This window comes from Furipterus horrens, unplaced genomic scaffold, assembly GCF_987537825.1.
Source record: "Furipterus horrens unplaced genomic scaffold, mFurHor1.1.pri manual_scaffold_1, whole genome shotgun sequence".
NCBI classification, from domain to species: Eukaryota; Metazoa; Chordata; class Mammalia; order Chiroptera; family Furipteridae; genus Furipterus; species Furipterus horrens.
The window spans coordinates 202,938,313-202,954,371 of record NW_028327171.1 but is presented as its reverse complement, the minus strand read 5'-3'; positions in this window follow the sequence as shown (position 1 = coordinate 202,954,371).

The window sequence follows — 16,059 nt, the reverse complement described above, 5'->3', positions numbered from 1 at the left end:
TAGTAAGTGCAGTTTAATCACATGTCCCAGGAGGATGATTCTAGGATCACACTCTGAATCACTCTTCCTTGCCAACCCGAGGCCCATTACCCAATCCATTTGATTAGAGGACTTAAATCTTATTTCTCTGATATCCTTGTCCCTCGAAGCCAGACTTAGCCAGGTACCATATCTCTGAACCTCACCCTGAACTTCTGGACAGATTACACTTATAACAGAAAATCTAGAAATGATTTTATTTTGAGAAGAGTGTTTATTAAATCCACACTAAAAGTTCAGAGCTCATCTTTCTTGTGCTTGCTGACATGCGTTAGGAAATAAATAACCTACTCTAGTCTAGAGTAGAGACAAGTCATCTGAAGTGTAAACAGGCAGGGTGGAACGGAAGGGGAGCATTGGTGTATGGATTGAGATCCAAAGAGTCTTAATCACAGGGGTATATTCTAGGGCTGGCATATTGTCCCCAATGAATTATGCCTCCCTGTGCAGTCCCTCTCACGCTGACTCTGAGCTCAGCCATGCCACTTTCTTTGACCAAGAGATATCATCAAATGTGGCACAAACAGAGGCATGGTAAATCTTTGCACATCGAAGCTTTCCCTTCTGAACCCAGCCAACAGGTAAAGAAGCCCAGGATACACTGCTAAAGAAAGAGGTCAACAGCCAGAACCAAGGCCCAGCCATGTAAATGGAGCCACCTAGGACCTTCCAGCCCCACGTGGGCTACCCCAGGGGATGCCATGTAGAGTGGAGACCAGCCATCCTATTGAACCCAAATTCCTGACCTACAGAACAATGCTTAGGAAAATAGTTGTTTTAAGTCACAAAGTTTTGGAGCGGTTATTTTTCTGTGTGGTAATAGATAACTGATACACAATCCTCAAAAGATACGAGCTGAACGGTTGATCATTGCGTGTCTTCCTACCATTTTATCAACTTCTCCAAGGACATTTCTGAATTGGGACACCGTCGCGTGGCACTGTCTCCTGGGGAAGGAGGGTTCATGAAATAAAAAGTATAATGAAATGAGGCTTCCCCAGAAACTCATGGCAGCCTGGATCTTCCAAGCAAGTCACAATAACAGCGCACACATTATAAACCAAGGAGACCAAATCTTTTTTGGAAGAATAAGAAGCTCCTTTTTACTTGCAGAGGCCCTGAGCTGCCTGACGGTGCTGAGACCAGCCTGGGGCTGTCCTGGGTGGTGAAAATGTCTTCAGTCTTTGCAAAGAGGAGAAAGAGGCACCTTCTCTAGCTACGCTATTTCCTCTGGAGGTCCCTACAAACTGCAAGCAGAAGTGCAAAGAGGGGAAGGTAACATCCTGGGGGTAATAAAATTGTGGTTTACGGGTGCCTCCAATAACACTTCGAGATCTATGCATAAATTATCTGGGAACTAGACCTCCCGGGGATGGTAGGTTGCTTTTGGAGGAAAATGGAATTCAATCAAAAGGAAATTATGAGAGAGACCTGATTCATCAGCACCCAGCACCCAATCAACCTGCATCTCTTAATTATGAACAGTTAAGGCAGGAACTCTATCTTAAATCATCTTTGATATCCATGACCCAGCACAGGCATTTCACCTCTTGTCTCTGCTTCCCCAGCTGTGGAATGAGGAGGCTGAAAAAGCTGCTCCCCAAAGTTCCTTCCGATGCCAACTCTCTGGTCTTACACAAAAAACAGGTGCAGCCCTGCGTTTTATTTATTTATTTTTTTCTACTGCCAGATGCCTGGCTTCTCTCCCAGCATACTAAAGCGTTAAACTGGTAAGTTGCTCCTTCCTCTCTGATAGCTTCCCCAGGATGGATGTCCAGGGGAGTGAAGGGAGGAGAGCGGGGTCTGCAGCCTCAGCTTGCTTAACTTTGGCTGGGACTTGTCACCAGCAGATTAAAATGAGGGCTCTCATCAGCATGGGAGAGGAAAGGAGGCAGGTGGAGTCCGTGCTGTGCTGGGACACGGAAGTCACACAAATATCCCAAGCAGCTGAGATAACAAGACCCATTGAGGAGAAAAGGCACGTCATAGGAAATGGGACAAGCCAGCCCATAAACCAAAAAGTTGGAAAGGGTAGCAGAGTCCAGGTTCAGAGGCAGGTGGTGGAGGGAAAAAATGAGAAGGCCATGTGGTAAAGCTCAGGGCCCCCAAATCAAATGAAAATTTTTGCAAGAACATAACAAAGAATGTGGGAAGGAATAATAATGTCACCCACTGGTGGCAGGTCATGAACCTGTGTCAGCAATGGCAGAGAGAACAGAAGGAAGCCGTGCAGGTGGGCAGGTGCAAGAGCTGAAGAGAAACAGAGCAAGAGAACTGGTGTCTCAGATTTCTCCCACAGAGAGGTCCTGCAAGATGAAGTCATAAAATTCTAGACATAATTTAAAATCACAACTGTGATTTATACTCTGTCTAGTGCTTTATGCTTTGCAGCCTATTTCATTTTATCTTTACAGTTGCTTTGGGAAATCAGAAAGGCAGGTGTCATCAACCTCATTTTCTGTGAGGGAATGAGGCCCAAAAATGATTAGGGGACTCACCAAGGTCACTGAGCAGCTGAAGGACCCTGGGGAGTCAAAAGTATGACTGGCCCTCAGAAGATCCCCAGGAGCCACTCTTAGGTAGATCCATCAATTTACTGCTATTAAAAAATTACCCCACTTCTGATAGACTGAAGTAAATCAATTCAGTTGACTTACCTTTCCTCTACTATAATTTCTTATATAATCAAAATGTCTTGACAGCAGGAACCAGGTGGCAGTGACCATGCAAAGATGACCCACGCCCAGAGTCATATGTCATTTCCCACTGAAAGGCACAGACAAGAAGGAACAAAGGCATTTAGAAGAGTCTGTGCTTTAAAGGGATCTGGGAAGTGTGCACACTTCCCAGGAGTGACTTGGACATGTTCCCTGAACATGGTGGGAAAAAGCAGAAAGGAAGTCCCAGGTTAGAGATGGGGAGGCAGGGAGGCTGGGTGTGTGCAGGAAACACTGGTGCTGGCAGAGGTAAGTGCTGGGAGCAGGGACACACACTGAGGAAGGGCATATGGAGTGTGTTGTGGGAAGTTCAGGGAGGGGAACGACCCTCAAGACCAGCATGGAAACAGGAAAAGTAAGCATTCATCCAACTCTGCCACCACTGGCCTTGTGCTTGTGGTCAAGTCATGTTCTCTCCCTCTCTTCTCTCTCTCTCTCCTTCTTCTCTCTCTCCCTCAGTTCTATTATCTGTATAACCAGGAGGTTGAGGAGATCATCACAATAACTAATATGTCTTAAGTTCTCTCTGAAAGCCAGACCTTGCTCCACAGTCCTTGTTGCTGAGATTGTACCCATTTTATAGATGAGCAAACTGAGGCACAGAGAACAAAGTAACATCTCTGTAGATGCACATCTAACCAAGTAGAGGAGCTAGAATATACTATCCTACATACTGACTCCAGAGCTTGTGTTCTTACCCACTGCTCTACCAAGTCCTCCCAAGTCAGCATTAAACTGAAGCATAAAGTTTAAATAAGCTGCCATCTCCCCTGAGAAGAAATTGGACACATGACCCTTCTTCCTAAAATATCATGCCTCTCTCCTCCTGCAGCCTGGGCTACCCCTAGACTCCTGCCCTACCCAGGAGGAAAAGTCACCTGCCAGAGCTCTGAAGTCCCACCTGCCTGGGGACTGGGAGTTAGGGGGAGGGGAATAAGGGCATTGACTGGCTGTCGCTCCAGTGCCTGTAGAATTTCTGTTTCAACAATAACTGCTTATACCATGCCTGGCTGCTGTCCTTGTCCAAAACTGTGTGCTCCCCTCAGTCAGTCAGATGGATCTGAGGAGCAATAATAAAAAGTGATTATTAATATGAACAAAGGCGATAGTAATAAAAATAATGATTGAAGAGCCTTCCAGAGAAGACAGGGGTCACAGAACACAGAGTGATTAAATACTGTGGTCCGAGGTTACTTAGGGAGCACCCCTGCAAACCCCCTTCTGTTTCTGATGAAAGGGAGCTCAAAGAAGCAAGGTCCCTGCCTGCCTGAGGTCACACAGCTCCTAGAACAAGCACTCTCCCTAGGTCCCACATTTTCTGAGTCTATTTATTCAAAGATTATGTGAGGAAAGATAGGCGTTTCCTTTTCCAGTTCTGTAGGGGTGACACCTGCATTCTCAGGTATTGGCTCTGTGAGCAGAGAAGGAACCTCCCACGTCCACCCGGGCTATACTTCAGTCTACAGGGAGCTAGAAGTCAAAAGCTCCCAACCTTGACATTTGACCTCTGTGTGGCCCTGTCCTGAGTCCTGAACACTTTTCCAGTTTTGACTTTCATTCTGGGGAAAGAGGGGGTACAGCCTTCACAAAGTCTGGAGAACTTTCTCAGCTCCTGACCTATCAGGGACCTCAAACTTCCAAAGGACAGTTTTCAGTGGATTTCTCAACATGGAAGATTCCCTGTCCACCATTAGGCCCTGAGGATACCTTTGTCACAAATGGAAAGGCTGCATTTGCCCTGGGCGCAAGCAGCCATGTGATTTAGGCATATCGGTTCAAGTCTCCAGGCCCAATTTCAGCAACTGTCCAATAAATGGACTGAAATAACTGCTACCTCCTCCGGCTCCTGGACCTTGCTTGCCCTGGCTGTGCAGTCCCATATGGAGGTGCACTGGTCAACTAGGTGGTACCAGGCCTGCATGAAGACCCCTGAAAAGCATACAGCATATGCTGAAACATAAGTCACCTTTCTCTAGGTTCTCCACACATCTCAGTTTATATTTGGGGACCCTTGGCAAGTACGTACTCTGTTTATCGGTTTACTCATATCGCTCCTGGTGCATTCATTTAAGCTAAGGAGAACACAAAAATAGAAGAGCACCTAAAGGCCAGATCATCTGGTAGCAGCTATGTCGTTGGTTATAAATGCCTCAGTGAGGGAAGCAGGGGAGGCAGCTGGCCTGGGACGTAGGTGCCCTACTTCAGACCTGCTTCAGCACTAAGCTGTTTCCACTAGCACTCATCGACATTCTTGTTCTATGCTGTTCCCCAGCCCCCTTATATTTTTAATCCCAGGCTCATTTTAGAACAGGTTGAAGTCTTCCATTTCACCCCCTGAGAAGCTGCCCCAAAGATATCTCTTAGTTTATTTCATTAGTCCTGAAAGTCACCCCAACAGGGACCCCTCAGACATCGTCACCTACCCAGTGTCCCCTCCTCCTTCCCTCAGTGTCCTTCTTCCACCCACATAGCAGCAGCTTTCATACCAAACACAGTACCATCCTACCCTGAATGAGTTGGCGGCCAGGTCAGCCCCTATTTCTTCCCTAGATTAATTAAGTTATATTTTTTTCAGTTCATGTGTACCGCGCACTGGCATTGACACACAGCCTGCATTGTGTGAGAGAGAGCGTTCTCTGCAAAGGTGCCTGCCTCCCTGCTGCTCAGCGCCACCTCTGACAGTATCCTGGTCACGGCCGCCTTCGCTGCCCTGTGCTCAACCTCTGGTTGTCCCTTACCCCACACAGCACATTGACTGCACCTGTCAGGAAAAAAAAAGATCTTTCAAGTAATCTTCTTAGCTGGGCACAAGGAGAAGACTGTGTATGAAGCTAGGTTATTAGCAGTGCACTTTTTAAAGAAATCAGTGTAAATTCTTGTCTGCATGGGTCTCTATTTCTCATAGAATAAGAGCCCTGGGACTGAAAGGATGTGGGAGGGAGGAGTCTCCCCTCAGGGCAAGGCTTCACAGGGATCCTGCCTGAAGGAAGGAGGTCTTGATAGTTCCTTGTGCCTCATCACAGGGTTCCCCAATTCTGGCTTCAGGAAGCACTATCTTAACACCTAACTTTTATTCCTGGAACATCAACCTAGCCTACTAGGCCTCTGCCCTGCCCTTGGTAGTCACAACTTTCCATCAGTCTTTCATTCTAAGGGGACACCCCGTCAGCTTCATCTGCAGCCCAAGGGTCTCAGATTCCCAGGAGAGAAGCTGAGACAGGAGGGAGGGTGGAAGTGAAGCAAACCAAAGGTCTGTACTGAGCTGAAGGGGGTCCTTAACTCAGGGCTGCAAGTGGGAATGGGGGCCCAGGGAAGCTTCAGCTTTGGGGCTTTAAGAAAGAAACCAGAAGTCTAGATTGTTGTGTAAAACCTCCGCACAAAATGTGATGGGCTGAAAGCAACCTAGGAATCTCCTGCCTCTTACTTACATCTTCTCCAGACAACGAGTTTCATGATGACGTGGCTTTCATGATGGTATGTTGTGTTCCACAGGGCACCTGACTATATTTTTTTAACTGCAGTGTATTTGACATACAATTCTATGTAAGTTTAAGGTGTGCAACATGATGATTTGATACATTTACGTGTTGCAATATGATTGCCATTGCAGCACCTGGCGTTTCATTCTTCCCAGAGGACTTTCAAGTGAATCAATGAGCAATTGAGTCTCTGGTTCCTGACAGATACAGGAGTGGCCTCCTAAAGCCCCTGTTCTTTCAGCTGACTTTCTCCTCGGGGGCATGCCTGAGGATCCTTCAAAGGTCACAAGCTGAGTCCCCAAACTCAGAACTCACAAAGTTATGATCAGGGTCATTAAACTATAAACAGCACAGCAATCCTGGGCATTTGCATATGGGACATTTTTTTGACTTCTGCCTTTTCCAAGACACCATGAAGTGCAGGAATTGTGTTACTTGATCATTCTAGCAAAAGGGTCTGTTCTAAAATACATAGTTAATCAGCCTTAAAGGATTGGCCTCTAAGTGAATTTGGCCTATAACCCAGGATCGAAAGGGGAGGAGAATTCCTGATTCTGTCCTTACAGTTCTATTCTGAGGGGAAAGTACATGTAGTTGATGTATAAATGAAGTTTTTTGGGGGGAGACAAAACAACAACAACAACAGGGAGGGGGAAGGGACAAATGGGGACCTAGCTTGGAGAGAGTCTGGACAGAACCTGAGGTTGGCCAGCATGCCTGCTCATGGTGGTGAAGTTGTAATCCTTATGCCTCCGTGAATGTCCTGGAAAATTGCACCCCATGCCCACCCCTGCTGATGCCCTAAAGCATGTTTCCTATCAGGGGGAGCCTCCAATGCAGTGGCCTTATACTCGGCCAAACAATTGTGTGTATACAGGCAACGATTCAGAGCTAAGAAATGTCAGGAGTTCATTGTTATTAAGTAAACAGCACACTTTCTGACTCCTCTGGAGGAGATTAAGTGATTCTGGTTCCAGGGAACAACAGATCAAAGTGAAATTCTGACACCCTACCCAGGGGTGAGGGCCTTCAGGAAAGGAGGGAGGGCTGGGATCCAGGAGGGGCTCTGCTGACATGAAGGACCCCGAAAACGAACCTCGGTTTGAGACTGAAAGCAGAAAGATGAGCACTCCTGGGTGGGAGGGCACTGAGCACACTGGGCTGGGAAGAGCTTCCAGATGAAGGCACAGCCCCTCAAGGGCCCCTGCCCCCCAAAGTGTCTTCAGTGAATTCTGGCCCCAGAGTTGTCTGCCCTGGGGGTCAGTCCTCGCATCTTCCCTGGGCTGGGTGGCAGCCGGCTCTTGGTTGCATTCATGAGGCCTGAGATTAAGGGAGCTTTTGGCATTCTCAAGGTTGGGACGATAGGAATGGAATTATCAGAAAAAAAAGCACTGAATTGGGAGTCAGAAGAAGTACATTTTGCTCTGAAATTTGCCCCTAAGTAGCTTTAGACTTATGGACTTAACTCTACACATCTGCAAAAAAAAGTGGGGGGAGTCCATTTGGATAATATTTAATGCTCAATTTAAAAAAAATCTGTAGGTTTGTTCTGTAACCTCCATACTCATGATTAGCGCCCCTCTTCCAAAACACTCACATCACACCACACACACACACACACACCCCACATACACCACATACTCATACACCACACTCATACACACGCCACATATAGCACACACTCATGCACACTCATACACACGCATCCATACCACCACCGCCACCAGCAGTCACAGGCGCTGCGGGCTGGGAGTACAGGAAGGATGCAGGTTCCACAGAGACAGCAGAGAAAGGTGAGGATGGTGAAGAGGAAGATGCGCGCCCCAGCTACAGGCTTTCACATCTTGAGGCTTGAAAAGCACACCGGAGCCAAACAAAGCACAACTGAGAGTGGGAGGCGAGAGGCTACTTTGCAGGGAAGCCCTTGACCCCTTATTCTCCAGCTCCAGAAATATACCCATTGCAGGGAAAACTTTCCCCTTCTCCTAACTTGTGGTAGAATGAGAGGAATAGCAATGACGCAGGAATTGTTAGACCTCTGAGTGGTCTGGGTAATCACAGCTGGGTGCTGCATGCCTGTTCGTTCCTGTCACCCTCTCATAGTTCCCGTCACCCTCTCAGCAACCTGTGAGATGGGCACAGTGTTCTGCAATTGTGAAAACTGAGGCACAGAGTGGTTGAGGAATCTCCCCAGCTAGAATTTGAGGATTCACCCGACATCACACCAGCCCAGGTTTATGGTGGGAATACAGACACCCACCCTATTTCTTATGTAGGTCCCACCATTATTTACAGTTGAGTATCATGGAGGCATCTAAAATATATGTGTATGTGTGTATATCATATGTACATATGTGTGTAGTGATCATTTATACACCTAACCTATAATTTCATAGGTATTTTTAAAAACAAAAATAAATATAGTGAAGTAGGTTTATTTAACAAAAACACTAGGTAAATATTAAAGTGTTAAGTAACCAAGAGCACAGCTGGTGCAGAAATGTGGCAAAAACCAAGAAACTGGAATGAGAATGACTGGCGATAGAAAACTCTGACTGGCCTCCAGGACAGCTCTGCCAATGAGAGCCTCCTTACAATGAGCTGAATTTGACCACAATAGCACCCACCCCTAAAACTGGGTGTGTCTTCTTAGGAGGAGGGGAGCCTGGTGGGGTCTTCAAACACTCAAAGCCAGAAAGGGGCCATGAAGACCTTTCTCCTGTCCACTCTCAACCCTTCCAGCTCCTCTGGTAGTCTGCAGGAAGCCAGAGACCCAGACGCCTGTTCAGCCCACCTGCCCTCCCGTCTCCATGGTTCATGCCTGTATTTGACCAGAACCCTCTCTGTCTCACTTTAAGTGACATAGTTCAAACTGTGGGAATGGAGGCAGTTTCCTCCACCTTAGCATCTGGGCCACAGCAAAGGTTAAGGAACTCATGGGCAAGATCAATCACACTTACAAAACTGCCAACAGAAGCACAGGCTTGTGGAAAGTAGTATAAAATAATTTTAAGGAGAAAGGCTGGGCTCAGAATTACACAGAAGGCCTAGAGGCTGGAAAGTATCATCAGGAACTGTGTCCTGGATGTAGGAAGCCATAAACAGCGGTTGAAAACAAAAGAAGAATGTGTTAGGGTGGGCCCAAGGAACATGTCAGGCCAAAGCGGTATGTAAGGGACCTGGCGGAGCCAGCCACGCAGGAACAGAAACCAGCGCCAGTGAAGAAAGACAGGTAGACAAAATGTATAGAACAGCAAGTCATTGTGACCAAGGTCAATGGTTCTACTTGATCAAGAATCACTTACAGGGCTTTCACAGGTGCTACTCAGACCAACTGATTCAGAAGGTCTAAACAGGCATCCGTACATTTTTGTTTATTTGTTAACTCCTTTGGTAATTTAATGGGGAGCCAGAGCTGAGACTATTGAGTTACTGAGTCTAAGATGCTGGAGCTATAACTAAAGCTGGGTGAATGAAGCAGATGTGATCCCTGCCCTCATAGTGCCTTAGAGCCTGGAAGAAGAGATAAACATTAAACACAAAATAAACACTCAATTACACATTGTGGTTTGGGCTACACAGGAAAAGAACAGGGTGGAGAATGTGGGTGTCACAGCAAGTTGTGCGTCTCTCCAGTTTCTGGGAGAAGGTACTTAATAAACACCATAGAAGTCAGTTCCATGAAACCAGCTACATAAATTGTGATGAAGGTTTCCATTTGTTGAGCAACAATATAAACATTGCAAAATTCAATCAAGATTTAAATTTTTTTAGAAATAGCATTGGGCAGAGACCATGAAGAAGATGAAAGGGTTGTCCAATGAGAGTCTCTGAGGAAGAGGAAGGAATTGGTGGATTCAGCCTGGAGAAGAGGAGACAGGGAGATAAGAGGAATGATACATCCACTTCCAAAGTTTTCTCACTGCTAAGTGAGAAACCTGAGTTTCAGCTTCTTTGAGAACAGGCTACGCACCAGATGGAAAAAGACGATTCTAAGTTGCCCTAAGTTGGAGCGGTAATTTAAGTCATGTAACGTTGGAGATTTGGAAAACAGTGTTTGGGGGTAGAAGTCAGGGGGACAGAACAGGATGGGAACCAATGCACGGAAGTCTCAACCAGACATTTTATGTAGTGTTACTACAGAAAGAATTTACTTATTTTTTAAAAAAGACTTTTAAAAAGTACCTGTCAAAGGCACAAAAACCTCTGTGAGCCTCAGTTTCCTCACACATGACAGAGAGACATTTGGGGTAGCTCCCTGGTGGGAATTATGTGAAGCTGCATTGAGTTCCTGTTGGGTCCAAGGGGTGGGCTGGCACTTCCTTGTGCCTTATTAAAACAGGAGTTCTCATGAGTCAAGTATTGACAGTGGGCCGGGCACCATGTTTCCAGGTAATAAATGTGTTCTGTTTGAGTCCTCCCAACGAACTCAATACCTTTAGCTAGTGTGATTTTCAATTTCAGGTAATGAAAACCGAAGCGCAGGGAACTCTTCCAAGACTAAGAGCTAAAAAAGTGGTGGTGCTGAAATTTAAATCCAGTTGGTGAGACCCCTCCAGACCATGGCCCCTCCAAAAGATAATGTGGTAATGTGATTAGAATGCCAGGGAGAAGCATGAGAGGGACAGAGAAGGAAGAAGAAAGTGAAATAGAAAGAGAAGGAGAAAGAGAGAGAAAGAGGATGAGAAATGAGAAAAATAATAAGGGAGAGGAAGTTGAGGGAGAAAGAGAGTGGGGGGGAGGGGTAGAGGGAGAGGGAGCTGCCGCTGAAGAAGGGAGAGAGAGTCAGACAGTAGGTGATGGGCAAAGTCCGGTGTTTTTCCAGTCTCACTGAGGCTTTAGTGGAATGACCCCCTCTGTCTGCTGACGCATGCATCTGCTTTTACAGTTCAGGGTGTTCTGCTTAGTTTCCTGAAGTCAAGGTCCCTCCCCTGTGTCTCCCTCCTTGTTCTTCTTTCCCAGGCTCTCCCAGGTCTCAAAGTTTGAGCAATGTCTATGCTCCGGATGCCTCTGGTTTGCTCAGACAATTGCTTAATTGCCATTTAAAAGAACTGATGCAACTGACCTTAAACACCCATTGGTTACACTAACATCCAAACAGAGAAAATAGACATCCTTTCATGAATGGGACATTCTTCTCACAGCAATTACTCCAAGAAGGAAGCATAGGCAGGTGGACCTCAGCCACAGTCCTAACCGACCAAGGAATGGGACTGGTTCTTTGGACTGTCTTTCTCTAGGGACTGGTCAGAGTTTTGGGGCCATTCTCGAGGGGCCTCTGGGCTCAATGGCCTTGAATGAAACTTCCCTTCTAGAATAAAAAGGGGCCAGATATATCTAAATGATTTGTTCTTTTAAAAGTTTTATAGCAGTCCCTGGGTGCCAGCTCCTACTCCCCGGTTTGCGCCTGGAGGCAGGTGGCACCTTTTCCACTCTTCCATGGGGATAAGAGGAGTATTTTACCATTGACAGTGTTAGAATTAATTATTGATTTTCAGTTCTCTACAGACCATGCTTTCCTATTGCCCACACCCATGGAAGACCCTTCTCTACTCTCCTACCCTAGTGTGCCATTGCCCAAATAAATCAGCCACGATGGGTCAAGTCACCCAACAAGAGGGTCAGGCTACACTGCTGTTTCATTTCCAAGAAAATTCTCTGTGTGCCATATCACATGTCCAGTAACTCTGATGACTCAAATGTCAGGTCAAATGTCACCTCTCCAGAAGGTCCCTCCCAACAATCTTCCCTAAGGTGACCCATTCCCTTTCCCAGACTCTCTCTGTGGCACGCTGCCCAGCTTTATTTTCTTCATAGCCCTTTTCCTGACTTGAAGTTCTTATTTCTTCTACCCAGATCACCATATTGATGAAATTCCCCCACCATCACTCTGTGTCTACCATAGCCCTGTTGCCTAGAACAGAGTCAGGTTCAGAGTAAACTTGACATAATGTTCGTTCAATACATGAAGGAATAAGATAGAAGTCAGGGTCCCCCAAAACCCTCCTCCTGTCTTCCACAACCCTCTCCCTGCCTTAGTCCTATCCCCAAAGGCCTTCTTCCTTCTCCTCTTTTTCTTCTTTGTCAGAGTGGAAAACACTAGGTCCTTAAAGCCAACCCTCTGGGTATAGTTCCTTCTCTGGCACTTTCTGGCTGTGAGCTCTTCTGTAAATTATCCAACTGCAACTATAAACTTGGTGACAATAGGCTTATTTGGAGGATTAAATAAAGTAACTATATGCCTGGGCCTGGTGTATGTTAAGCACTCGATTTATATTAAATTGCCTTGCGTTCTTCTTTCTCTCCCCTCTTCTTCATTTCTTATAACTTAATTCCCTGCCTTTCTCTCAACCTTTACTCTTTACTCAGAAAGATTCTGCCAGAGTTATCAGCAGGATTTATATACTTGGATTGGACTGAGTTAGGTAGGCATGAATGCCAGACAAGTTCTCTCTTCCAAGGGGAGGAAAAGTTTCAGGCAGAGTGTTCTGAGAAATGTCAACAGCAAGATCCAGGAGGAAGCCAGAGAAAGGAGCTAGAGGGGTAGGTAGTCAGCCTGCCCAGCTGTGATGCTCAGAGACATATTCAGACCAGCAGTCCCTGGGAGCCTACCCTACTTCTTCTGGGGACTTCGCTTTACTTAGCCCAGCTGGGCAGGTAAATTTGAAAATATTCATTGCATCAGATGTGAAGTAGAAGATAGAATCCTGGATTGAGACTGAATTGACTTGTTTCCACCGTCCACCCCTACTTCTCCCAGCTCTTCCCCGGGGCCTAGGAAAAGTCCACTCATCTTTCTGGACCTCAGCTTGCCCTCTGACAATTAAAGTGAGACTAACAGGTCTTGAAGGTGTCTTCTAGCTCTGATATGCCACAGCTAAATCAGACCAAAATGTTTTCTTCAGTTGTTTTAGAAAAGGGAGTGAGAGCAGAGAACAACAGAAGTTTAGAGAAGCACCATTTGCAGGGGGTTTTGATGTTCATTTCATCTTTTGCTTTGCTCCCAATAATCTCACTTATCTGCATCACGGATTCTGTTAGGTTGGAACTTGCATTTTTGTTGCCCTGGGCTAGTGGACTTGTACTAATGCATATGACTGTCTGAATTTTCTCCATCCAACTTTACCAGGCTCTCGCCCTCTCTCTGGGGGAGGCTCTTCTCAGGCACATAAGAGAGAAGCCACGGCAACCCTCTCTGGGCCAAAACTGCTCACTAATTAATACATTTCACAGGGTAAATGGAGTGCTGGCACCATCGCCAGCTTGGGGCAGCTCCCAAAGCCACGGGCCTTGCCCAGTGCCCAGAAAGTGCCCTGCCTGGAGACAGTCCATGCCAGCTTTCCTCCATGCCAACATCTCACTCTTCACAGTCGAACCTGGAAACACATCCTCTGCCAGAGTCCCCCAAAGCCCCCAGCTGCGTCATTCTCTCCTTCACCTGTTCTTTTTTTTTTCCAAGAAGCACAGGACACTGTCTTGTGGCACCTGATCTATTTTTTTATCCTCTCTTCTCTGGATAGAATGATGGATGAATCAACTCTGGAAAACCCATTAGAGAAGGGCTGAGCCGTCCTCCATTTCCATCAGACCCGTCCAGGTGACTGAGTCAAGCCACTGAGAGCCATTTGGCTGTATCTGTGGGGCACCATGTTTATTTGGGCCACTGACCCAGGTCTTAGAGAAAAAGATGAAAAATTAATGACACTCAGTGACCAAGCCCCCTTCCCCATCCATCTCCAGAAGGGATTTTGAGGGGGAGCTTCTTTAATTGACAGTCTGTTGAGAAGCACCCAGTGCCCCTGATTGAAAAGCCCACTGGCGTTCTCAGTGGGGTCCTTCCTCACCTGTCTGTGCCAGGCCAGCCTACGGGCACAGGTGTTCAAGCTTCTCAGTGAGGTTCCCAAAGTGCTGGGGAGCTGGGGAAGAGGTTGGTAGGACAGAGGGCCAGAATGATGGATCTACTTTTATTTCAGTGTTTTAACCTCATAGTGGTTGATGACTGGGCCTGCAGGCTGATGTGGTTCTTATCTTCAGATAAGGCCCCTCCTGCTATGCAGGCCTGGAAGATGAACTTATCAGCATCCTTAGTAAGGATCAGACCTTGTATTCATCCAGCCAAGTTTTTCATGGCAAAGCAGTTATCTTCTCTACACATGTCACTCTTTTTACATCCTGCAGCTATGCTTATCAATGGTTTACTTATTCTCAAAGACCCAGCCAAAACCTCACTTTCTCCACGAATTATCTCAGCCCCCACAGTTTCCTGCAATGTCTCTTTTATTCTCTATTTTCTTGTATCATTATTCTTCAAGTGATTATGATACCATAATTACCATTTAAGTCATGTGCTTTTAATCTCTTCATCTGCTCTACTGAATGCCCAGCTTTTTTTGCAGGACACTATGCCTTGTATATCTTTGTATCTCCTGTATTGGCTAGAAAAACAACTGGCCACATCATAAAATATTATTAAATATTTCCTGGTCATGCCAAGGCAGAAGTATTGGCTTACTTGGTAGTTCTATTATATTTCTTTAGATAAAATAATAAATTAACTTTCCACATCAATTCGGCAGGATGCTAAATAAAGACCTAAGCACTGCTGGGTGAGTGACCCAGAGCTAGAAAGATGTTCAGATGCCAACTGGGAAAATCTTGACCAAGCCAATCAGGTGCTGTCAGGGCCTTCTTTGGGAGAGCATTACCAGCCCCATGGACTAGGTCTTTCCTCTCAAAGTGATGTTGCATGGCAAAGAAATTAATGGTCCTATCTCAGTTGACTCATTTTCTGGGAGCAATGGGCTCATATGGCAATTCTTAAATTGGCCTTAATCATGCTTACAAAAAATAAAAAAATAAAAATAAATAAAAAAATTATACTACATTTCCAAACTAAAGAGCATTAAGAATTATAACTTTTCATTTTCTTGGCATTATTCATTGACCTACATCTGGTTTTCATTATAACATGCTGTGATGTTAAAAAATGCCAGTGAAGTATGATGCCAGAGAAAAAGAGAGACATTTTAAAATCAAAATATGAATGTGGCTATCTAATATACAACCTTTTCATGAGCTTATTGTCTTCTCTTTTCAGCTTCTGCTAGAAGCAAATTGACTCTTTATCTCTAAAATACTTCATTGCCTGCTCAAAACAACCTATTATTTTCTTATTATAATATGCATGGCACCCCAGAATGTCAGTTTTTTCATCAATGGAATATGAAGTTGGACTAGAAATTATGTACGGTTATCTTCAATTCTACCATGTGTTTATTAAAGGTTCCCTTTTACACTTGCTAATCTCTCTTTTACATGGTTTGGAAAAGGAAAGGCTGTATAAGAATTTTCTTAGCATGGACATGGACAACGGGGAGGGATATAATTGTGGGAGAAGGGATGGGCTGGGAGGGGGGAGCAAAAGGGGAAAAATGGGACAACTGTAATTGAATAACCAAAAAATAAAATTAAAAAAAAAAAAAGAATTTTCTTAGGTAGATGGTCCATGTTAACAAAGGAAAAACAAAAATAAAAGAGCGATCATCAAATTAATTCTGCAGGCACTAGCAAAAGTGGGGGAGATAGAGATGGGAGAGTGGAAATTAGTTTGAAAATTATGTTTTGTGCTTAACAGAATTGTAAAATTGGCAAAATTGGCCTAGAGCCCTGCCCACACAACTTTGCTGGCCATACCGCCAAGATTCATTTTCTTCTACGCGGGAGCAGACCAATGCCTGGAAGTGAGGACAAAGCAAAGGAAGGGTGAATGGTAGAGAGAACTGGGAAGTGGCTCCCAAACTTGGTCTTAGAATCATGGACCTGCA